General features: G+C 39.1%; 1 protein-coding gene across 1 annotated transcript in view; it reads right to left on the bottom strand.

Moving 5' to 3' along the window:
* Positions 1-25,433, bottom strand: part of Arhgap24 (Rho GTPase activating protein 24) — a 470,617-nt gene that overhangs the window by 178,987 nt on the left and 266,197 nt on the right. The gene's annotated exons all lie outside the window — the stretch shown is intronic.

Here is a 25,433-nt window from a genome sequence, read left to right as displayed (position 1 = left end):
CCCCCCCCCCCCCCCCGCGGCTTGCCCATCAGTTGTATTAGATATAACTGCTGGTCAATTTACTGAAAATCCCTTCCTTTTGTAACCCGGCCTTTCAAGGGCCCACTGCCCCTCCAGATGTTTTTTCTCCCCCCCTTTTACCTAACCTGGCACCTTTACGCGAGACTCTTCAACATAGGCGAGAACACCTTCAACTTTTAAAAGAACTGCGGTCCCTTGATTATGAACTCCGCATACTGGCCTTGGCCGATACGCCAAAAACGCCTGATAAAATTAAGGTTAGATCAGGCCATCAATCAGTTCTCGCCTTTCCAGTAACTCGGAGCCAGACAGATAGGACCTCAGAGGGTGAGGAGGACGAATCAGAAGAGGAGGAAAAGGAGGATGAAGAGCAGGATACTGGGGATGAAGAGGAACAACCCACCCAGGGAAAAGGCCAACAAGAGTATAAGAGGCTTAGCCTCCGGTTTGTTGAAAAGCTTAAAAATGCATGTGCCCAATATGGCCCGACTGCCCCTTATACGTTAGCCTTGTTAGAAAACCAAAGTGTGCGCTGGCTCACCCCTAATGATTGGAAGTTCCTGGCCCGTGCCACCCTTAGTGGGGGTGATTTTGTTTTATGGAATGCGGACTTTAAGGAACAATGTAGAGAGACCGCGCAAAAAAATTTGGCTCAAACATCTTCAAAAACCTGGACCTATACTAAACTTTTGGGTATTGCGCCCTTTGATACCAATGCTAAACAGGCACGCTTTCCTACTGGACTTTTGGCACAAATTCAAAACGCTGGCCTTTATGCTTGGAAGCGTCTCCCTCAAAAGGGATCGGCTACTACTTCCCTGGCAAAGGTTAGACAGGGGCCAGAGGAACCCTACAGTGACTTTGTCTCGTGGCTTAACTTGACTGCAGAAAGGCTTCTTGGGCCAAGTGAAAGTGAAAGTGCCTTTGTTAAACATCTTGCCTTTAAAAATGCTAACCCTGCATGTCAAGATGTCCTCCGACCACATAAAAACAAGGGTGACCTCTCTGAGTTCGTCAGGCTTTGTGCTGGAGTAGGAACCGCTCACACCATGGGGCTCGCCATAGGTGCTGCCTTTACCAAGGCATTTCAAGGTTCAGTCCCCAGCTCGCATACTTGCTTTAATTGTAAACAACCTGGTCACTTTGCACGTGAATGTCCCTTCGGCAAACAAAGCCAAGGGGCAATGCCCTCCCAAGCTACAGGTAGACCACTCCCTGCCACTCTTTGTCCCAAATGTGGTAAGGGCCGTCATTGGGCCAATGAATGTAGATCCAAAACAAATGCCCTTGGACAGCCCATTCTCTCTCGGTTTTCGGGAAACTTCCCTCGGGGCCAGCCCCTGGCCCCGACCATCCCCAAGACAAGCCCAGGGGCAATAGGGTTTGTCCCCTCCCAAACTCCCAGTCCTACACAAGCCCCCCACCTCTCTCCACAATTGCCTCCCTCCAGCGGGCAACCCCAGGCAGTGCAGGACTGGACCTCTGTGCCGCCACCGACACAGTACTAGACTCTGTACAAGGACCTCAAATAATACCCACTGGGACCCTGGGACCCCCTCCGTCTCATATGTGTGCCCTTATTCTTGGAAGAGCCTCTGCTACCTTACAAGGTGTCCAAGTTTTTCCTGGTATTATTGATAATGATTATACAGGAGAAATAAAAATTTTGGCCACGGCCATTAATGGGATTGCAGCTATTCCAGCTGGAACTAGGCTTGCACAATTGATACTGCTCCCATTAAATTCAGGGGGTTCTTCCACTGCTCAGACCACACCGCGAGGAACTGCTTCTTTGGGGTCTTCTGATGCGTATTGGGTTCAGCCTATCACTCAAAAAAGACCCACCCTCACCCTGCGAATTGAAGGAAAGGAGTTTCAGGGAATTTTGGATACTGGTGCAGATGCCACAATTATTTCCCAAAAATATTGGCCACCAAGTTGGCCTCTTACCCCGTCCCTAACTGACCTTAAAGGCATAGGGCAGTCAAAAAACCCTTTGGTAAGCTCCAGGGTTCTTAATTGGACTGACAAAGAGGGCAATAAGGGAACTGTTACTCCTTTTGTTGTTCCTGACCTCCCTGTTAACCTATGGGGCCGGGATATCTTGACCCAGATGAAGGTTATCCTTGCTAGTCCCAATTCTGTGGTTACACATCAAATGCTCCGTATGGATTTTGTCCCTGGTACGGGTCTTGGGAAATCAGGAGAAGGAATTGTTGAGCCCATCCAAGCTACCCAAAAAACAGATAGACATGGGCTTGGGTATTCGGATTTTTAGTATCGGCCCCTGACCCTCCTGTGCCCCATGCAGATAAAATCATTTGGGAATCCCAAACCCCTGTGTGGGTGGATCAGTGGCCCCTTACCCAAGAAAAATTGGAGGCTGCCTCCATGTTAGTACAGGAACAGCTGGTGGCAGGCCATATAGAGCCATCTACTTCACCATGGAATACTCCTATTTTTTGTTATAAAGAAAAAATCAGGCAAATGGCGCCTTTTACAAGATCTAGGTGCTGTTAATAAAGCTATGCGCCCAATGGGAGCACTACAGCCAGGCATTCCCACACCGGTGGCTATTCCCAGGGACTATTACATAATGGTTATTGATTTAAAAGATTGTTTTTTTACCATTCCCCTACATCCTGAGGACAGACCCTATTTTGCCTTTAGCCTTCCTCGCATTAACTTTCAAGGCTCCATGCAAAGATTTCAATGGAAGGTACTCCCCCAAGGTATGGCTAATAGCCCTAGCCTTTGTCAAAAATATGTTGCCCAGGCAGTGGACCCTGTGAGAAAACGATGGCAGCGCGTCTATATATTACATTATATGGATGACTTGTTGCTTGCTGCACCTGACACCCACGAACTTAGAAACTGCTATTTAGACCTTTATAAAGCCCTTACTGCCCTGGGACTACAGGTTGCCCCTGATAAAGTTCAAACACAGGATCCCTATACTTATTTGGGTCTAGAACTCCAAAATAATCAAATTCGGGTTCCTCAAATTCAACTTCGTTTAGACCATCTTCACACCCTTAATGATTTTCAAAAGCTGCTTGGAGATATTCAATGGCTTAGGCCATACCTAAGGTTGCCCACCAGCGTGCTTTTGCCTCTTAATGAGATTTTAAAAGGAGATTCTGACCCCTCCTCTCCTCGCAAGCTTACTCCCAATGCACGAAATGCTTTAACCCAAGTTACTGAGGCCATTGCCCAGCAGTTTGTTACACAGATTTCCTATAATCTTCCTCTGGTCTTAATTATTTTTCATACCCCTCATACACCCACAGGATTGTTTTGGCAACAGATTCCCCACTCCAATAATAAGGGCAGCCCCCTGCTTTGGGTCCATTTACCCACCACATCCCCCAAGGTTATTGCTGTTTACCCTGCCCAGGTAGCCTCTATCATTATCAAAGGTCGCTTGCTTTCTCGACAATATTTCGGCAAGGACCTTGATACCATTTTAATTCCATACACCAAAGACCAGACTCAATTTTTACTTCAGACTGGGGATGAATGGGGCATCGCCCTGTCAGGATTTTTAGGACTAATTGATAATCATCTCCCCAATGATCCCCTTTTACACTTCGCCCAGCTACATCCATTTGTTTTTCCCAAGGTTACTCAAAAGGCTCCCATTCCTCAAGCCCTCACTGTCTTTACAGATGGCTCAAGCAATGGCCGTGCAGCCTTTGTTGTTAACAACCATACCACCACCTTTGATGCCCCTTACCAATCAGCCCAGCTTGTGGAGTTATTTGCTATAACACAGGTTTTTATGACGTTTTTTGATAAGCCTATTAATATTTATACAGATAGTGCTTACATTGCTCATTCTGTTCCCTTGCTAGAAATTTCACCCGCTATTAAAACTTCTTCCAATGCGGCATTTTTATTTACTCAGCTTCAACAGCTAATTCAGGCCAGGAGACATCCGTTTTTTCTGGGACACATTAGGGCACATTCTGATCTCCCTGGCCCTCTTACACAGGGTAACGCTCAAGCTGATGCGGCCACTCGTTCCATTTTTCCGGTTTTTGTTGGGTCTGTCCAAAAGGCTACAGAATTACATAATCTCCACCATCTAAACTCCCAGAGCCTTCGGTTGCTTTGTAAAATTACTAGACAGCAAGCACGGGAGATAGTAAAGGCATGCCCTGCCTGTGTTGTCTCCCTTCCTGTACAACATCTGGGTGTTAACCCCCGTGGACTGCTACCCAATCAAATCTGGCAAATGGATGTTACCCATTTTCCTGAATTTGGAAAAACAAGATATATACATGTCTCCATAGACACATTTAGCGGGTTTGTTTTTGCTTCACCACACTCAGGAGAAACTGCCAAAGATATTCTCTCTCACCTTGTTCTAGCCTTTTCTGTAATGGGAAAACCAGCCCACATAAAGACAGACAATGGCCCAGCCTATACCAGTGCCAAGTTTAAACAGTTTTGTGCTATTTTTCAAATTTGTCATACTACTGGGATTCCCTATAACCCCCAAGGTCAGGGCATTGTAGAACGAGCCCACCACACCCTAAAAACCTGGCTTACTCGCCTCAAAGCCTCTGCCTTTTCATTTTCCACTCCTAGGGATCGCCTTAGTCATACATTGTTCGCCCTTAATTTTCTAACTCTGGACAATGAAGGCCACTCGGCAGCTGACAGGCATTGGCACCCATCTTCCAGTTCTGCCCGCCCGTCTGTCATGTGGCGAGACCCCCTTACAGGCAAATGGAAGGGCCCAGATCCTGTTCTTATCTGGGGGCGAGGTTCAGCCTGTATTTTAGATCAAGAACAAGCGGCCCCAAGGTGGCTGCCTGAACGCTTGATAAAACAGGTGAATGGCTTACCACAACCCAGGGGAAGCCTTCCCCCCGAGGATGATGCCTTTTCTCTTGCAGATGCAGCTAGAACTCCAGACATGGACCATTCTGTTTAAATTTATTAAATAACAGATTAATCTCTTGGTTTCTAAGCCCATACAGGTTCATCACCATCGCCTTGATATGGCAGACCGCAGCATTGAGATCTAGGATTGACCCCAGGCTTTTAATTAGTGTTTTGCCATGAGCTTGTTCCAGTGGGAAACAGCCCTCCCTTTTTTTTTTTTTTATTTAGAAAACCCTCCTTATTCATAACTCCTGACCATTCAACGGGCAAGACCTATTGCCATAAGGGATAGGTTCGCCCCTCCTCCTATAGGCCCCTCCGCTTGGGGGAGGATGCACCTATGGGAGGAAGAAAAAATGCTCTAATCAAGGGTGCAGGTAAGACTGCAGGGGGATGGATCCGCGAGATCCCAAAACCCAAGACCCCTGAGTGGCAAGCTCTGGTGCATGACGGTTGGCATGCATACCCACAAGCCGTCTCCTCAAAAAACATGCCAAGGTCTGTAAAATTCCCCTCCCCGAGTGAGGATGCTCGCTCGGAGCGGAGAAAAACCCTGGGCCCTTAGAGGAACAGAGCCTCTGTCACCCCCTTAAAAAGAGCAGCCAACAATTGATGGTCAATTTTCTAAACAAGAAAGGGGGAGATGTTGGGAGCCAAAAGTTAAGTCTCTCAAACTTGATAGGCTTAACTATATCACTGGAACAACCTGAGCCTGAGTTTACAGAATCCCACCTTTTCACCACGCCTTAAAGTAAACACCCTGCAGCTACTAAAGACCACCTTTTCACCCCGCCCTAAATCTACTTAACGACCACCTTTGCACCACGCCCTAAGTCCAAGCATATAAATACCCTTGTGTGAAAAATAAAAATTGGCAGCTTGATCAGAATCCTTGTCTTGCTGTCCTTCTTCGTGTCTCTTGTCCCTTCATTCCTTCTCGCTTAGGTTCACTGCCCTGGTTGAAGTCCTGCAGGTCGGGACAGCAGGCAGCTAGGCAGCAGTGGTTCATACATGTAATGCTAGACACTCAGGAGGAGGAGACTCAAGGGTCTCTGATCTGGTGTCTGGCCAGCTGGTCAGACTCTTCCTCCAGCAAAAAGCTAGGCTGGACACATAGGTCAAGTTGAAGAGTTCCAAATGAGGAAGCAAGCCAAGCAAGTGTGAGGATCTAGGTTCAAACCCCAGCACTTCCAGAGCAGAGAGAATAAACACATACTACATAAATATGAATTTGTATCTTGTAGTTTGTAGTAGTTAAAAAGAAGAAAGACTCCATTTTCCTTTTCTTGCTTTTCTTTCTTATAAAAAACTATGTGTATGTAGGAAGAAGAGAGATGCCTTTGTCTGAAAATAATATAAGCTCTTTTGATTGTGGAAGGAGCAAATTCATGAAAAGTATTCAAGAGGTGGATACATAGGAGGGCTGCATACATGTAAGCCAGTATTATTTTATCTTAGAAAACAGGCTCAGAAAGATTCACTAACTCATATAGGGCAGTGTGTGTAAACATATCACAGATGTGCCTCAAATCATTTCTTCTCATCTATCTACTAAGAATTCATTGGTTATCTGTCTATCATCTGATCTTTAAATAGCTAAACCTGTGGAAGATGAGTGAAATGGAAAAGTAGGGAATAAAGATTAAGAGGCTGAGAAGTAACTAAATACTGAGCAAGATGCTGGCCATGTGAATGAAGAGGAAAAAATATGTCAAGAATATAGTCACTAACCTTCTTGGTTTGGTACCTAGTGTGCAACAACAAGAAAGTTGAAGGGCTGGTTTGCCAGAGGGAAAGACAAGGTAGACACACTAGCACTTGGGTCATCTTTGCACAGATATGCTGGCTTGTGAGGCAATTGCCTGAGGTTATGCAGGCCTTGTGGGGCTGACATCCAGCCCAGTTCCCTGCTTGGCTGGTAAGACTGAGATGAGATAAAGCTGTGCCTCAAAAGGAGACTGAGATCTGAAGATCATGATTTAGAACTGCCCAGCCAAGAAAAGTCCATGAGATTCCAATTAATCAGTAAAAAGCTGAATGTATAATTGTGGCTCACGTGGTAGAGTGCCAGCTTTGAGGGAAGGAGCTAAAGGACAGTGCCCAGGCCTTGACTTCTAGCCTCAGTATCAGCACAAACTATAGGGAAGGAAGCTGTACCTAGAGCAGAGAGGAATCATGGGGTGTGGTTAGTTTCTCTGGAGAAGAGCTTGCCAAAACAGCTAAAAACAGATGATGAGGATAAGCATCAAATGCTGATTTGTTGATTCAGCCATCAATAGCAATCTTCTTGTGACATTATCAGTACTGTTGAAAAAAAATTGACTTCAAACTGCACACAATTATGGAGTCAGCGGGAGATGAAGAGGCAGAAACAGAACACCGAACACTTTTTGGCACTAGGAAGACAGCAATGTGGTAGAGAAAGTTGAACGTTGTCTTGTTTGTTTGGTGTAGCAGAGGCCCAAACATCAGTTGTGCCATAAAGAAAAACAAAGGTACAAGTAAAAAGGACATCATTCCTGAAGCAAATCCAGGATCTATCTCTATAAACATTTTGTTTAAAAGTTCCATAAACACCAGTGGCTCAGGAAATGCTTTAGCAAATATTCGTTAACAACATGACAGCTATTTAAAAATGTTCTCATAGCTATTATATGTTTATCACTCCTTGGGTAGGAAAGGCTTCTGGCATGGAATCTTGCCTTCTCTGTCTAGTATGAGAACACTTCAGTTCCCTGGGGATTTTCAGGGAGCAGGGGACATGGCTGACCTCTTACTCAGACACAGGAAACTATGCTTTCACTTCCTGCCCAGAATGATTTTCTCAACCAGCCATTGCTTCTTTGGGTAGAATATAGAAATTACACAGAAAGCTTCGAAGTCTAGTTTCTAAATGGCTAATATTTTGACTTACTTCTCAAAAAAAAAACCCAAAACAGTCCAAGGGTTTTTCATTTCCATCCCAACAGCTTTGAAATAAAAGAAAAGGAAAAAAAATCATGTGTAGAATACTTATCCTAGTTTTATTCACAAAAGAAAAACCCAAACACTGAAACAACGGAGATCCCAGCAATGGCAGACATGTTCCAGTATGCACAGGACAGGCACAGAATGAAATAATACACAGTTCTATGCTGTTCTGTTCTTTGGGGTGCTGCCAGTGGAACAGAAAATGGTTACTGTGATGCTTCCAACAAAATAGGGGAAAAAAGTGTACAGGAAAACAATATATACTTTCCTATCCTCCAACTGTACTTTTTCAATTATGGCTATAGATTTCTGATCTCTTCATTTCATAGAGATTCAGAATTTCAGATCACTATTTGCTAATACCAATTTTATAATTCATTAAATAGAAGTGCTTTAGCATGTCCTCATACTAAACTAAGTAAACTCACATAGTATAATATAAAACATAGTAGCTTGGGCACCATGTTATTTACTAATTTCCTTAAGTTTTGACACTTAGAGTCATTCAACAAACTAGGTTCTAGAAAATGAATCTTGGTTTTGACTACATCACCACTTAAATTTACCTGGAAGCTCTAAATTAGTACCTTTGCCAAGAGAAATACATTTGGACATACACAGGTCAAAATTAAGCACCTTTTCTTTTCTGAGAGATTATAGTTGAATGTCAACTAAATGTGGACTTTTATGGGAAAATAACATTGCAACCTCAGAAATTTCAAAAGTGCCTCTGCTCCGGCTGTGTTCTCCACTGGTAAGTAACCTGGGCAGCTGTATGAACATCTGGCTCACTGGCTTCTACAAGGGGCTGAGATCTGAGCTCCAGCTGCATTAACAGTTCTAATCCCAGAGATGACAAGAAGACTTGCAAGGTAATATCAGTGGGTGTCAACATGCTTTCATTTATTTAACTGGTTACATCCTTTTCCGTTTTTTGAAAGTATCTTTTTAAGTTGAAGTCTTTCTAAGTATGTACTCATAAAGGTTTTGAATTTTCAAGAAATCAAAGTTTGGGTGTTTGGTACTAAGCATGCATCCTCAAATTTCTTATTTAACTGTAAATGTGAAAATGAAATATTAATGAATATAGGAAATTCACTCAAAAAAAGCTTTTTAATGCTGACTTAAAACTGTATATTTGGTATTTAAGGGATGTGTGCTTCCATCAAAATAACATTTTATTTAAAACAAGTTATTCCATGCAACTGAACAAAGTAGGGAGCCAAAGCCCACAAAGTTTCTAGACAGCTTTATAGAAAAAGCTTCCAAATATATCTAGTCTTCAGGGTTTGGCTCATAGCTGCAGACAAAATTGTGACTGTGTTTAATTCATTGTTTCAACAGAGCAGTGTGTCATACATACCACAAGATGCCTTAACACTCAAGAAAAGTTTCTACAGTGAATATGTAAAACTTTTCTCAAACATTGGGGGGAAGAGAAGATACCACTGGCTCACATCTATAATCTTCACTACTCAGGAATAAGGTTCAAGATAAGGCAGGCCGAAAAGTCTTCTAGATTCCATTTCCAAAAATAATCAGCAAAGAGCTGGGCTGGAGGCATGCCTCAAGAGTTAGATCACCAGCAGCAGTGAGCAAACAAGTTCAAACTTCAGCATAAGCAAAACAAATTTTTTGAAGGGTTTCTAAGTTACTCTTCTCAATGAAGGTGTATGATTAGCAAAGGGTTCTCATCAACACCCGATTCTAGTTAAAATTGTCCCAGACTCAGTTTGTAGCTTCATATCTCAATCTAATATATCCATTTTTCTTTCTTGCATCAAGTTAAATTAATAAAAGCCATTCCCATAATTATCAAGACTATTGAGAAACCAGTGGGCTGTTTTCCTTCTGAAAAGCTCAATGTAAAAATATTGTAAGATAAAAAAAATCATATTATCATACATTGTGCTACACAAGTTAAAATACATAGTTGAGAAAACTGCTTTGTAAGTATTTTTCAAATAATTTGCAAGTAAGTTTGAATACTGTTCTGAAGATCATTGAGAAAACTAGCCTTGATTTATTCAATTTAGTTCATTAAAGTAGGATCTTCATATAGAAGAACTTCAAAAATTAAGAATGTGTCTTACCTTTTCTTTCTTTTCTACAATACCTATTATGCTACTTCCCAACTTTACACACATGTGAGCAGCATATATATGAAAGGGACTAAAATAAATCCCTAGTGCTTGATTAATGCTATATCTGCCCCTGAGAACTCAGATAGTACTGATTCCTGGACATACACCTCCAGGAACTTCATTAAAAAGGGAACAAACAGCACTTTCTGTATCTGCTGCAGACACGTGTTACATATTCCTCAGCCACTTCCATGGCAACCTCTACCACAGAGCACAACTAAGGGCTTGGGCACAAGCCAAAAGTCTCCTGAGCGCCCAAAATAGATGTTGCTGTGTCTATGCCCTTTTCTCATAGGAGATTCTGTTGAGCCTCAGATAAAGTCAGTGCCTCTGACTCCATCTTTACTTCTTTATAAGTTGAGGTTTCCTCCCCAGGTTTTATGCTTATAACACAAAATGAATAATAGTTTTACATGAGTGTCTGGGAGTCATTAGAGGAATACAAACTATCCAAGGGTAAGTACTTACTCATTTCTGTTAGGAGTGGGAATGCAGAAAAGAAAAAAAAAAGTCCTATGAAATAAGAATTTAAAAACTACAGTGGTCATGTGACCTGTTAAGTAAGAGCTAATTGTCTCCCACACTACAAGATGGACCCCAGAGCATTGTCTCATTATAGACAAAATATTATATATAATCTGTATCGATGAGCATATTCAACCATTCATAAAACATCAAATCATATATTGTCCCTTCCAGAGAGGAATCTAAATATGCAGTGGCATTCGGAAAGATGATTATCCAAAACTTATTAAATTCTTCCAAAGTCCTTTGGGATTTTCATTGGTAAAGTTGTAAACTTCGTTTCCCAGGAAGTTCACATAGGCAGAAACTCTTGTCTCCATTGCTTGTTAATAGACTCAATATCAAATATTATATTTGTGAGCCAGGCCCCTGGGAAAAGAGTGATACCTTAAGAAGGGGCCCACAGGGTCTTTTCTGACCTCAACAAGTCTATTTCAGACGATCTCCCATCTTCTGCTCTGGTAGCCCTTCCATAGCTCCATGACTTGAAATCTAATTACAAATGTTACCCTTTTATTTTAGCAATGCTACCACTCTAAAGTGCATGAGTGTAACCTAAATAACACTTATTTTCTCTGCTTCAGAAGCAAAGAAAGGGTTAAAAATCTAATAGTTAAACATAGTTGCAAACACCACCAGGGTAAAACCTTAATTCAAAAAAAAAAAAATATTTCCAGGTCACCATCTAAATTAGAAAAAAAAATTAAGGTCATCTAAAACTACCCAGCCACAAAATGGTTACTGAGCCAAGAGTGAATCAGTGAAAGTGCCTGGGCTTGTCCTCTCCTGGTCCTCGCCTTATCTGATTGGCTCTATATTGATTCTATACTTCCAGTCAAAGATGCATTAGTTCCCTCCCCCTCAGTTGAGAACCCTGTAATGTTTAAGCATATCTCTGTTTATCCAACACAAACAATAGAACACACAAACCACGGAGGGGAGGGTGGGACAAGATGTAACAAAGGCATAAAAATCTGAACAGTAGAGCTTTAAAATAAAATGAAAAAAAAAAAACAATCATCTAGTTCCTGATAACAAAACAAAACAAATTGCTTGGATTGTCAGCCCCCCAAACCACACAGCTACAAAGCTAAAATATTTTAAAGAGTTCCTCTCAGAGTCACAGTAGGCTGAGAGAAAAAGATAGCCAAAAGACCACAGAAGACCTGTCTACCCCCAAACAAAGCAACCCTGAGGATTTCAATTGGTAAAAAACAGTACCTTATAAGTAACTCGCCTTGTCTACTCCCAGCTGTCCCAGTGGTGATTCTTGCTTAACTGTCTACAGACTTCAGTTTAAAGTTAATTCTGTTGGCAAAAAAGTCCAGAGCTTGTCTGGAAAATACTGTTTGGACATAAACCATTCCTTTGAAAGCAGTGGTATCTATATTTAAGTTTTCTTGTAGACAGGGATATAAACTCTTCCTGTAGCTAATTTTCTTCCTCCTCCTTCCCCTCGGACTTAGTCAGTATCCTCCTATCCCATATATTGAAACAGACAGAGACGGGGAGGAAAAGCCTACCAGGAAATATACCTTAAATAATGTAGTATGTGAGCATTTAGAAAAAAAAAAGTCAGAAAAAAATACAAAGATATCACAAAGCTCAGCAAGAGCTTAAATACAGAAGTCCAATAGTCTTCATCTACAGATAAGGAAACTGAAGCCCAGAGAAAGTAGGATTTATAGAAGTTCACTCACATTCCTTGTTAGTGCCTCAGTTAAAAGACAGCTGGTTTCACGATCCCCTGCTCTGTCTGCTATGCTATGGTACCTGAGGGGAAATGATGTATCGGTTTCCTCTGTATTCTTGTATAGTACTCAAAGGATCTGGCAGACAGCAGTAAAATGATTAGGGTGTGAGAACCATCTGTCTCAAAGCAAACATCGCCCTTGGCTTTAAAAAAAAACCTTAATACGGAAAATTTTCTTAGAATGCCCAAATGTCTCTGCATACTTAGGATATAAGGTCTTCCTTCTTGCAGAATATTCATACAATTCAGGAGTTACCATTTTTTCAGGGGATGTTAATCTCTATTAGCCCTTAGAGAAGACTACTTGGGTGAGGGCACTGCTACGTCAGGTGTTGAGGAGGCTGGTATTTCTACCTAGTAGCCAGAATAGATAGGGATATGGCTCTGGAACTAGGAACACATCCCAATTTGTTAAAATATTTTCTTTTTTAACCATATACACAGCTTACTTATGGTTATAATTCCTACTATTTTTTGTGATGCTAGGGATCCAACCCAGCCCCTAACTTTATAAGTATTTTTAAATACTTTGCTAAGTAGAGAAGAAACAGAATAATCTTACTTAGTGTTTTTCATAGAATATTTCCTACTTTTATGAAGAAATTACTTTAACTGAAAGAGTGATATCCCTAGCTTAATTACATAAGATTTTTTAATTTGTGAAATGTTTTCTAAAATAAATTCACTAATTTTATAAATATTTGTTGAATATTGGCAAAATGTGTCTTACATTTCCCATATTAGAGTAACTAATGAACAATCGTGTTTTAGAAAAAAATGAGTAATTTTCCAACAAAATCAAAGGGCTTTGATGACAAGTAAAGCCAATTATCTATGTAACTATTTTTGTATTCATTCCACACTTGAAACGTATGCCTCAAGTTTTTTGCAAACCATCTTCTCAGTGCCCTAATGTCAACATCCTCTGCCCAAATCAGAGCAGCCAAAATATAAAGTGGACTAGATTGAAATCACTTTGGTCATATTAATCTTTCTATTTGACCTGGCTCCTTAAAGATTAAACAACATTCATTTGACCTCTGTAATTCAAACACATAATGAGCAAATACACAGATCACTCATTTTCAAACTGTTAATCAGACTTGATCTCAGAAATTCATTTTAGCTTTAATATTTCTCATTTAACTTGGAGGAATCTGCTTTTATTGGTCTTAGGCAGAAAGTAATGCACTTATGGGCAAATAATTATAAAAAGCATAATACGATGTGATTTAATTTCTTAGGACAGTTTTCCTTAGGTATGGGATACCAATTCTCCAACCTCAATACAAAAACAACTGACATTTTTAAATAAATTGACATTGTGAGAGAAATCCTGGGAAAACGTAACATGCTTTTTGACATAGGGTAAGATTCTTTTCTCCATTCTCCAGTAATGATGCTCCATGCAAATAGAAATCTCAAAGACATTGACATAACTTTATAGCTCAAACTTAAAAAAAAAAGCCTTTTACACATTACTACATATTGCTGGGACTTAATAACAAAAACTTTCTCATTTTCTTTTCATTCCTTAAGCTTTACTTTTGTTGGTGGCTGTTTAACCTTGTGTCTGACAGAAGGAGCAGGAAGGAAATATGAATAAAATCTTGAAAGAAAAGTAGTTTTTGAGGAGATCAAGTGAGTCAAGGTGACTCAGGGTGACTCAGGGTGGCCTCAGGAAGTTAGAGATAAAGAGAATCACGTATAAGGGGCAAGGGATGGGGGTGGGGGACAAAAACAGGCAGGGTCTCAGTAGAATTCAAGAACCAGCATCTCTTAAAATAAGTTAAGTGATACAGCCAACTAGCAATTTTGGTGACAGGGCTAGCAGCAGGAAATTGGCTCTCAAAGCCACTTTGTAATTGGTGGCATGCTTCATCTCCACCACTGGAAGAGAAACATGTGCTGTCAATATGTGAGTTCTATACAATCTCATATAGCTCAGCGTTTCACAATGATTTTTTTTAAATTCTGTGTCCTTCTAATTTTGAGCTCCCATAGGTATTCTCCAACTTGCCCTACTTCAGAAAAGCTCTAGATTTCAAAATCCAAGAGTAGTCTGGAAGGGAATAGTTCCTGTGCTTCAAAGATGGACATGTGGTGTTAACTTTCACCGATGCATGAAGAACTCACAGCAGGGGTGAACTCCAGGGCACGCTATATTAATAGAGGAGAGCAATCAGAATTCTGCAACTCTTGATCTCCTCCTCTCAGCTTTCAGGTTTACAGTAACACTAGAAGAAAGCTTGGGCTGTGGAATCCCTGAGAACTCTTTGGTGTCAGCAGAGAAAAACAGTGACTGCACAAACAGCAACTAGATCACAAAATGACAATCTCCTATGCTTGGGACAAGATTTCATACATGGAAGCTTTGAGTGCTTCCAACTGATGCACACACAATCTCATGCATTGGTCGTCTTAAATCAATGCACTTACACACTTGACCAACTACCACCTCTCACAATCTGTTATCCTCACCCAAACCAGAGCAATCATTTTCTCCACGCCCTCCAATGATTTTCTATGCATTTTCCCATCATTACTCTCATTCTTCCCAATAGTTTTCTATTATTGTCATGTCCATGCTTTGCAATGATAGCCCATCATTTTTCTGCTCCACCTCTGTTATGGTACCCCATTGCCCCCAATATAAATTGAAATGCCTAACCATATACTCTGAGGACCCTGTGACTTTTAGTGCCTGCTTACCCTAAGTTCCTACTGAACTTCCCAACTTGCTCTGTGTATGTCTGACATGGTCCTTGTTCTTATTGTCACAGGATTAACTCTTTTCATTACTCACTAATCATTTCAAATGCTAATTCATCAGAAGAGAGAGAAAGAGATTTCCTGACCACTGTAGCTGATTTTTCCTTCTACTCACATTCTCAATCTCATTTTTCTCATCTTAATTTTCCTCCAAATTACTCACTCTAAAATATATTTTGTGGTTTTTTTTTAACTTACATATCCCAGTTTAAATATGCTTATTATTCAGAATTATATCAGAAGAAAAAAAGAACAGAAACATGAAATTTAGGTTTCTTTTTTTTGGGGGGGGGGGTCTGGTAGTGGGGCCTGAACGCTGGGCCTGGGAGCTGTCCCTCAGCTCTTCAGCTCAAGGCTAGAGCTCTACCACTTGAGCCACAGCACCACTTCCGGCTTTTTTCTTTTTGCTTATGTGGTGCTGAGGAATCGAACCCAGGGCCTCAGGCATGCAAGGCAAGCACTCTACCACTGAGCCACCTTACCAGCCCCAAAATTTAGGTTTCTAAAATCATATTATTACTCCCATTGATAACAAAATGTGGCATGAAGTGGATATTTGATAAATAGGATTTTAATGGTCAGCTATATTTTCTGAATTGTTTGCTATTCTCCAGTGAATAAATTTCTCACTTAAGGCTGTAAGCAAAGAGTAATCTAGTTCTGCAATTCCCTTACTCCAGATTCTCCTGTAGTCAGCATCTTGGAGTCACAGGAAATAAGGAAAGAGCTCCAGCTAGTCTTTGGGTAGTTGTAGCTACATAAGCTATCACATCCAAGCACTTGAATTTTATTAACATAAGAGTAAGATAATATTCTCTTTCTCTCTTATTTTTTGTTGGTCATGGGGCTTGAACTCTGGGCGTAGGTGCTGTCCCTGAGCTCTTCAGCTCAAGGTGAGCACTCTACCACTTGAGCCGTAGTGTCACTAAATAATATTCTTGATTTGTCAGAAAATCTTCTACAGATATGCAGTGTGCACCTGACTCAATATACATGATTATATTTTCTAGAAGGTATTTGGAATTTCTGGATATTTCCTCCATTTCTTGAACTCAAGATACATTAAAAAGAATTGAAACACAAGGTACCTTGGAACAATTCTATCCTGCCCGGGTGGTGTCAGGATGCCTTCCTCACCTACCAACATTTCAAGAGCAAAATCTAACTATTTGTATTTTAACATATATTTTCTAAATAAAAAAGGGAGATACCAGCAATTTTGAAGAGGCGAGCTCACAACATCATTTAATTTCTTATCTCAGCTTGGCTCCTCATTGACTTAGAACTCACCAAGGAGCTGAAAATTAGATTTGCTCTCCTGTACTATGTCCTACTGCTTCCTAATTGCTAGGTTTTGGGGCCCAGACACCCTGGGAGACATGACAGAATTAGCCCATTCCAGACCCAGGCACATCAGCAAAGTGGCTGTACTATGGCAATGCAGAGAAGCCTTCCTTAGGAGGAGCATGACTTTGTATCTGCAGCATAATACATAGCTCTCCTCTTAGGAACACTGGGAGAAGAAATGGCTAACATTCCAGGCAAGGACTTAGTCACACCTGGGCCACTTTAAGCAGGTCTACAGATGTAGAGCATAGAATGAAAGATGAAAACTAAAGATAAAATGCAGGAGGGGTAACATAAGAAAAATATCTTCTGTTTAAAAATCCCCTAAGTGCTACTGTTCTCTTCAGGATAAAAATCCAGTTTCTGCATTTACTAATAGGCTATTGTACAAAGGCATTTCAGTTCAATATAGCAGACTTTTAAGAGGTTCTATCCATAAACAGAAGGACCAGGTTGCCTAGGCATCGCCATGTTCAGATTTGAGTTCAGCTCACAAAACAACTATATTTTCCTAGTTTCTATGGAACTTGTGTTTAGTTTGCCTGCAAAGCACAAATCCTTCATCAAATTCCTCTTGGTAATCTAATTATTTTTAAGCCTAGAAGACTTATTCATGTGCTATATTAGGACAGCTAGTAGAAACCAGAATGAAAGTAAACTTGGCAGGTAGCCTAGTTCCATCAAGTCAAATGTTGAGTTTTGATTTACATAGTGTTTGAAGTGTAATTCTATTTCAGTGAATCTAGGAAGGCAAGAGGTAAAACTCCAAGACATAGAAAAGAGAAAGCACAAACATCACTCAGTTGGGACAAAATGCTGTGATATATCCTAAACTTGGAGTAGGAAAATTCCTTCTCCAGCATATTTTGTTCTCCTTATGCACAGGATTATAATATACTGTTCGATTGTTGACTCTGAGAGGAAATGAAGATACTCTTTTTTAATTCTAATGGGACTTCTTCAGATAAAAACAAGGATGGAGAGAGGAATGGTGTGAATACAGTCATAAATGTAATGGAATCAGCCATCCACCCTTCGCTCAAGCCTGAAAACTTAGCTACCTAGGAGGCTGAGATCTGAGGATTGCAATTCAAAGCTAGCTTGGGCATGAGAGTCTGTGAGACTCTTATCTCCAATAAGCCACCAGAAAACTAGAAGTGGCACTGTGGCTCAAGTGGTAGAGCACTCACCTTGAGCTAAAGAGCTATGGGACAGCGCCAGGCCCACAGTCCAAGCCCATGATAGACAAAATAAATAAATAATAAAAAAAATAGCAGAATCAGACAACTTAAGGGGATGGGTGTGGCTATGATTGATGCAGAGAGAAGAATGGAAGGAGTGACACTGATCAAGATGCATTTTACTCGTAAATTGACATAACTGAAACCACTTTGTGCAACTACTTATAGGCAAATTAAGACATACATCATACCATTCAGGAGGCAGGCATTATTGTTGGCTTTTAGATAATGTTAGTATCAGGAATGAGGCCTTAGAGTAATGAGCTCCTAAAGTGAAGTAAAACAACAAAACTCAAGGATTGTTACACAATTTGAACAGAGTGCCTCACAACTCAGTCACCAAGGCCACAACAACTGAACTATTTGTGGTATTCCATAAGTTAACATTAGTCTCATAGCTGATTTTACTTGAAAAATGGTATTCCCCCTCATCATAAATAAGTCACAAATAACAGGCTGTGATGGCTGATTTTACGTATCAACCTGACTGGGCTAAGGAAATATTTAGATACTAGAAGAACTGTTTCTGGGTGAATCTATGACAATGATTTCAGAACAGATTAGCTATGCGTCAGCAGAAAGGTGAAGGAATCCCATTCAACCAGTAGGACATGCATGCATCACATTTGCTCTGTTTGAGCTGTGACATCCATCCTCTCCTGTTTTCAGATATTTGTTTCCTGGGTTTTCAAACCATTGGCCCCTGACTGGAACTAATACTCTTGGCTCCTGGGTTCTCAGGCCTTTGGGCTCAGACCAGAACTATACCACTGCTCTTTCTGGGCCTCCAACTTGTAGACAGCAGATCACAGGACTCTCAGCTTCCACAATCATGTAAACCAGTCTCCTGTTATAGGTCTCATGCTGTGGGTCTACGCATCTCATATTGTTTCCCTTTCCTGCAGAACCCTGACTAATACACAGATTTGCTTGCCTAGATAATGTATCTGTATAAACATTTTAGCTCTATGATACGAACATAATAGAGCCAATGGATGCTCTAAAGCTAGTTTTAGTATTTAAAAATCAATACAGGCTTTATTTTGTCAAAATATTGATCATCAATGAGTCAGCATGAACAAATACTAACATGAATCAAACTTTATTTCTCTTACCCCACTCGAGAATTGCTTTCTGAAGTGTGCCTATTCTTCCTTCCCAGGCCAGAAAGGAAGAAGATGGGCAAGTACAGAAAGCAAACATCCCCTGGTACAGATGGGATATCCGTCAAAATTAATTAGCTTTTTAGCCTTGGCTCATTCAGAAACTAGCTATGTGTCTGTGGACAAAACATTGTACTTTGTTGAGACTCAGTTTTCTCTTATATAAAGCAAAGGATTTAGTAAGATTACTCTGAAGTTTCTCTCAGATGAGAATTTAGACTATTCTCTGAAATAATTATCTCCCATATGTTTTACATTTACTTAGGCCTTACTTATCTTTGAAGAATGAGAGGATATTTATTGTATGATAAAAATTAAAACATCCAGTTATTGACAAAACAACCCTAATTGTAACAACAATAATGATTTTTAAGGCTCCCAAGAATACAAACATAGAGGGTAGGGAGAGAAGTCTTCCTTTCTATTGTTTAGTTGTAAAATAGGACTATCAGCACTCTCTTAAGGGAAAAAGCATCAGACTTAAAATGTAAAACCAGATTGTGCTTAATAATCCTTAATTCTTAAGCTTATGTAGCTCCCCAAACACACTAAGGATCAAGAGCTCCTGAGTTCAGATAGAAGAAAGGTTTCTCCCAGAAGTGTGATGTTGCTTCCCTATACTGTCATATTTTTTCACAATGAAAAGCTGAATCTACATTTATAAGATAGAAATATTGGAAAGGAGGACAGGAGCAATCTCCCTGAGCAGTAATTTTTGACATGTTTGTCTGTAATGTTTGACAAACATTGTTCAGGAAAAAAAATGCAAACCTATTGGCCAGCACTGAGTTATTGAACCAATCCTAGGACTCAAAAGAACCAAGTAAAAGGAAACTAGACTTGCAGATAACTTCAGATAATTTCATTACTTTGTAGTACAGAACTAATACACAGAAGTAAATAAGCATCTAAGTTAAGAATTTAAAATTCTTCCCTCGAACTTCACGAAGTTCATAAGCACTAAGAACGCACAGCAGATGATTGTACATTGAAATATCTCTCTCCATTATCTATCTACCTACCTACCCAATTTGCATATACTTAACACACATACCTAGTATGTATAAACAGAAATGTTTTAGTAAAAGAAGGACATGTTCTTTTTTTCCATTTTTTCTGACATAATTATTGAATTTGTAGAATTATAACAATAGATAAGCAGCAAATCAGTAAGTGTGTCTTTCTTTCCTACCATGAACTTTCTTTCCCTCATCCTTAACTCACTGAACTTATCTGTAGAATTTATTAGGTGGCTAAAAGAAATTAATGTAATGATATTTGACTAGGACTCAAGATGCTCAGCAAAGTGAGTATGTGGTGAATATTTCACAACTTGAATCAATGAGTGAATCTCATGAATGGCCCTCATTTTATCAAATGGGAGAAGCAACTGGGAAATATATACATGTGAGCTATTTCCCACACATTCATTTCACTTTTTTTAAAATCAAGTGCTCAAGAATTGAGTCTTTGAGTGTGACTTATTGATTTGTCTGCTTCACACCTAGCGTATTTTTATCACCATCAGATGAATACTAAGTAATAAAAAAATTGACTTATACATACTTTCTTCCTTCATCATAAATAAATTGGGCTCTGTAGTGACCATGTTAATCAAGGCATTGCGGATTTGTAAATCCCAATCTTTGCTGAATTTACAGTAGCTGAGATTAAGGGATAATAATCTGTTTATTGTTAACTTTAGTTCTTAGGATCAGCAAGATATTGAAAGAAGAGAATTTTCTGTCTCTCCTACACCTTTGAGCTCAACCTTGGTTATGTCTATCTTTATTTATTTGCATTTATTTGTTAGACTCACAAAGTTTTTTTTTTTTACAGCTTCCAATCAGTCTTATCAACTCAGTTGCCTTCTTTCCTGCTGTGATTTTTATCACTGACTTGGAGCTCATGACTACTGAAATTCATGTTCCTTCACTTCTTACATAAGGAATAGCATTGAGTACTCAGAAAGATTTTTAGATTTATACAGTTTTTACCCACTCTTAGTTTTTGTTCAATCTCTATTTCTCAAGCCATTCTTCTTTGATCACAGCTTTCTTTCTTGTCTTTAAATTATGCTATTGTTATTGGAGTTATTTTGCTATATTACATTTGCAAGTTGTCATGCCAGTTCATCTCACTTTGCTGATGGTTACCACAGTATCCATACCTGAGACATTCATTTTCCCTGTGACCATAGGGAAAATCTCTTGACATTTGTCCCACTTGAGAGAACATGATTTGTCATTTCAGCAAAAGATTATTCATGAGTTTATGCATTGTTCCCCTCAACAACCACTTCCCCAAGAGCCAAGTTATAAACAAGATTAATATTGCAAACATTGTAGTCTTCTATTGGCAATATGTACACTGTATTTTCCAGCCTACACATCTGAAGATCATTTGTCAGATGAAAACAAGGTAACAGATTTACATAGTGATAAGAGTCTCTTCCTGTCTTCAACAGGATACTTCACTTGCTAATATCAATCAGAAAAGGTTTGCTAACCTTGCTAATCTATGTGACAAAGAACAGGTAGATAAATTTTCATCTTCCTTTCTCCCAGGTACTCAGATTAATTTTGTTGTGATCATTGGTTTTGTTGGAACTAGACTCTTTGCTTAAGTGTGCAGTGGTTTTGTAGCTACCAACAGGCAAAACTTTTCCCCTTTCTATAGAAATTCAATATATCATGGATTTTAGTAATGCGGATTTTAGGTATGTGATGAAAATTAAGCATTCCCAGGCAAATAATGTGTGAGAAGTGTGTATGTGTGTGTGTGTTTGAGTACACAGCAGATACTTTAAAAAGTGTGGATATAAAATTCTGGTGTGGTGGTACATTTCTCTTAGCCTCCCAAATGTCACCATTTAGGAGGCTAAGAATAAAGGACTGACAATTTTAGAAGCCATCCTGGGATAGAGAGCTGCCTTGCTCAATTTCTGCCCCATCCCTAAAATGGACATATACAGACACCAATGGCCAGTTAGAAAGAACACAATTTGAGAAATAGTTAATACCAGAACATTAAATATTGTTACCTGAAGACTTGAATAAATGAAGAAAAGTACACATTAACAGCTGTTTGTTAAATGTTAAAACGGTGAGCAAGTTCTTGTTTGGGAAGCAGAGAAAAGCAGCTGGACCCTGTACTTTGCTTTGTTCTCAAGTTAGAGCTAATGAATTTTTGCCACTAGTGGGAAAGCACTTTGTCCATGGGCAATTCTATATTTCCTCTTATTTAACTTTCCTTCCAGAAGATTTTTTTTTCTATTCTTGTGCATGCTATGTTGCATTGCTCACCGTCTTTTGTCTCCAAGGAACAAGTATGCCTTCTGCCAAAGATAATGAGGCCCATTACCATTTAGCATAAATATACAATTGCAAATTTACTTCAAAATGCAGATTTTGATCATAACCCAGGGTGGAGAGGAGAGTTGAGAATCTGAACTTTCCATGTTATATTGCTGCTCAAAGGGCTATAATTTCAATGACAATGAATTTTAAGACAAAAGTTTAATTTTAAGGACCTTGAAGTGTTGTGGTGGGTAAAACACAAGGAATTCTTTGTGTGTGTTAGACAGAACAATCCAAAAGTTTTTTCAAACAGTGTTATTGTTTTCTCCACATATTTCTTTTTTTATTATGAAAATATCCACATATTTCTTTAACACATACAATTATAGTCAAATTGTAATACTCAGTATGAGAACATGAGGACATTATTTTGATGACTGTCCTTTCCAGGGCTTTATTTTTTCTTATCTTGTTGATGTAACTTTAGGCTGAAAGCAGATAGTGAGGTACAAGAATCAGACTCAAGGAAAAGGGCAGTGGGTACACATTTTCAGCGTTGGCACATTGTGATTCAGAAGAATGGAAATAAAATAAATTCATGCAGACCAAAGCCTCCCACAAATTTATGACTGAACGTAAGTCTCATTCTTTACTGCATTCAAGTTTTCATTACCAAAGAACTATTCTGCATTCGAGATTTCATGCTTGAAATGGCTATCACTAACTTAGGGAAAATAGACTTTGCATCTGAGAAGCTGACCTCTGTCTTTGAGGCCTAGAATTAATTGTAATTTTATTTTCAGTTTCATGCCAAGCCCTCTCCATTTATACTTGATATCTGTTCCTACTGCTCTTCTTAGTTCTTTTGTTTCCTTTGTTCCCCTGAAACTGCAAATAAATACTCATTTGTTTTGTTTCATTCTATTCTTTAATATATCAGAAAAGCTTATTAACAAAGGACACCATACACCCAGAGATCTTTATTTAAACTGCCATTCTGCTTGGAGACATAAGGTAATATGTAAATTTTTTTATGCTTAAAGCCTCTTTTATCTGCCCCTAGAAATCACTTTATACCTTACTAAATCTTTCCACTCATGTTTTGGTGCTTATTTGCTAAACATTAATTATTTATTCAGAATCCATAAAAAGTACTTATATTCTCTAAACTTACTGTACAAATCAATCGAAACAAAGACCATAATTCTCTTCATTCTCCATCTGGATCACATATCATATACTCAAACTGAATTATTCTCGTCAGGTTCACCAAGTTAAGATAAAAAGCACAGTATTAAACCTTTCACTAACTCTTGTTTTTCTAGAATATAACATATATTCAACTTGAAAATTAACTTTCATTTAAACATTACCTTTCAAAAATTAAATTTTAATTTCCTATCCAGGACAATTCTCATGTCATGTAATTTATTTTAAAAGTTAAATGAATGTTTGGTTTCTATTGTATGTCAGCAGACAGAGATAAACCATCTAAAAAGTGATAAGATATTTGGGCCAACAGAGAAAAATTTTGGGTCTTCTTTTTGATAATATAATCCTTTCTCAGGGCAACAGATAAGTGTACTGGCTTGTTTAAATATAAGTATACACAGATATATTACAAGCTTTCTGATTTGGAAGACATTAATAATGAGTTGTATAATGAGAGATCTTTGACAACTACAACAGAAAAAGAGATGTACTTAAGCCACACCAAAATTGCTAATAAAAAATGCCTCTATCTCTGAGACAAATCAAAAATCCTTTCTTGCTTTCTCCTCTGAGTTCATTGATTGTTAAAATAGAAAGAGAAAAGAAAAGGGAGAAGAGTAAGAGAAGAGAGAAGAAGGAAAGGAGAGGGAGAGGAGGGAGTAGAGTGGAGAGAAAGACAGTTGGAGGATAAGGGAAGGAAGGGAGGAAGGAATTGAAAGAGGAAGGGAGGGAAGGAAGGAGGGAAAGAGGAAGGAAGGAAGGAAGGAAGGAAGGAAGGAAGGAAGGAAGGAAGGAAGCCAGACAAGGTAAAAAAAGAAAACTGTAAATCGAGGAAATGAGAGGAACATGCCCCCTATTTCTATAAACAGTTCAACAATAACATATCTCAGACTTTGCTTCTCAATGACACGAATAAAGATTATTGCTACAAAGAATGTCAAGGTCACTAACTAATCAAATGTTAGTGACTCCACCACATTATTATCACTTGTAAATGTGTTCATTGATGGCCACAATTTTCCTGGTAGACTGTCCTCCTTTCAGTGCATTAAGGATCATGGAAGACTGGCAAGGAAATATTGCCACCCAGAAACACTGCTCCATGGTATTTAGAGAAGTAGATTTTACATCTTCTGATAATGACCTCAAAATAATGAGATGAGGATTAAAGGGAAAATTAAGAAACAATTTTTTTTTCTAAAAATTAAAGAAAAATTGAAAGAAAAAATAAATCTAAAATTAAAATTAAATCTAAAATTAAAGGAAAAAATGAAGAAATGGATTTCATCTTGATGGTAAGAAATGATAAATTCTTTAAGGAATCCTCAACAATGTTAATAAATTCCTTGGAATTTATAATGGCTGGATGCTGAATTTTTAAAGTTCTTTCGGTTAGCGAATCAGCTAACTTAAAATGTTTCCTCCTAGAGTTAAATATGATAAGAGAAGACAGAAATTTAATGTTAAAAAAAATCAAGTGTAATATGACTTTGGAATTTCATGCAAATATTAATCTTATTCATTGCTTCATTTGCATCTTGTAAAGATGTTTAATGTGGCAGACTATAGTTCTCTAATGCTTGGTAAGAAAGCTTAAATTTGTGACTGCTCAGACAGTACTTTATTAAATACATCACAGATTTATGGAAAAATTTAAAAATGGTCTCTCCGACACTAGCAGTATATCAGGGAGATGAAAAAGAGGTATGTAAAACATACTCTCTCTTCAAAAATAAAGAGAAGGTGCTTACAGGATGAGTTTCTCCACCAAGCCTTTTCTTGGACCTCCACACTCTCTCCTGTCTCTTAACTACCTGTCCTGTAGATGTCTGTGTGGATGTCTGTGTGGGTGGGAGGAGCTCCCTGCTCAAGGGACCACAGCTACCCTAGTGGCAATGGAGTGGATCTAATGTCTTCTCTGTGAGTTGCCAAACTAACAGGTTTTATCACCTGGAAAATGCATAAAACAGCTGTTTTTGTATGAGCCCCAGGCTCTCTAGTTAATCATTCTTGCAAATAATATTAAGTGGGATAAAATGCTGGTTTGCTGCCTTCAATTCTTTGCCTAATATAAGACAATATGGTTTGGATAC

The sequence above is a fragment of the Dipodomys spectabilis genome, unplaced genomic scaffold (assembly GCF_019054845.1).
Source record: "Dipodomys spectabilis isolate Male_0828 unplaced genomic scaffold, ASM1905484v1 ptg000436l, whole genome shotgun sequence".
NCBI lineage: Eukaryota > Metazoa > Chordata > Mammalia > Rodentia > Heteromyidae > Dipodomys > Dipodomys spectabilis.
The sequence above is the reverse complement of the archived record's forward strand: the minus strand, read 5'-3'. Positions and strand labels throughout refer to the sequence as shown.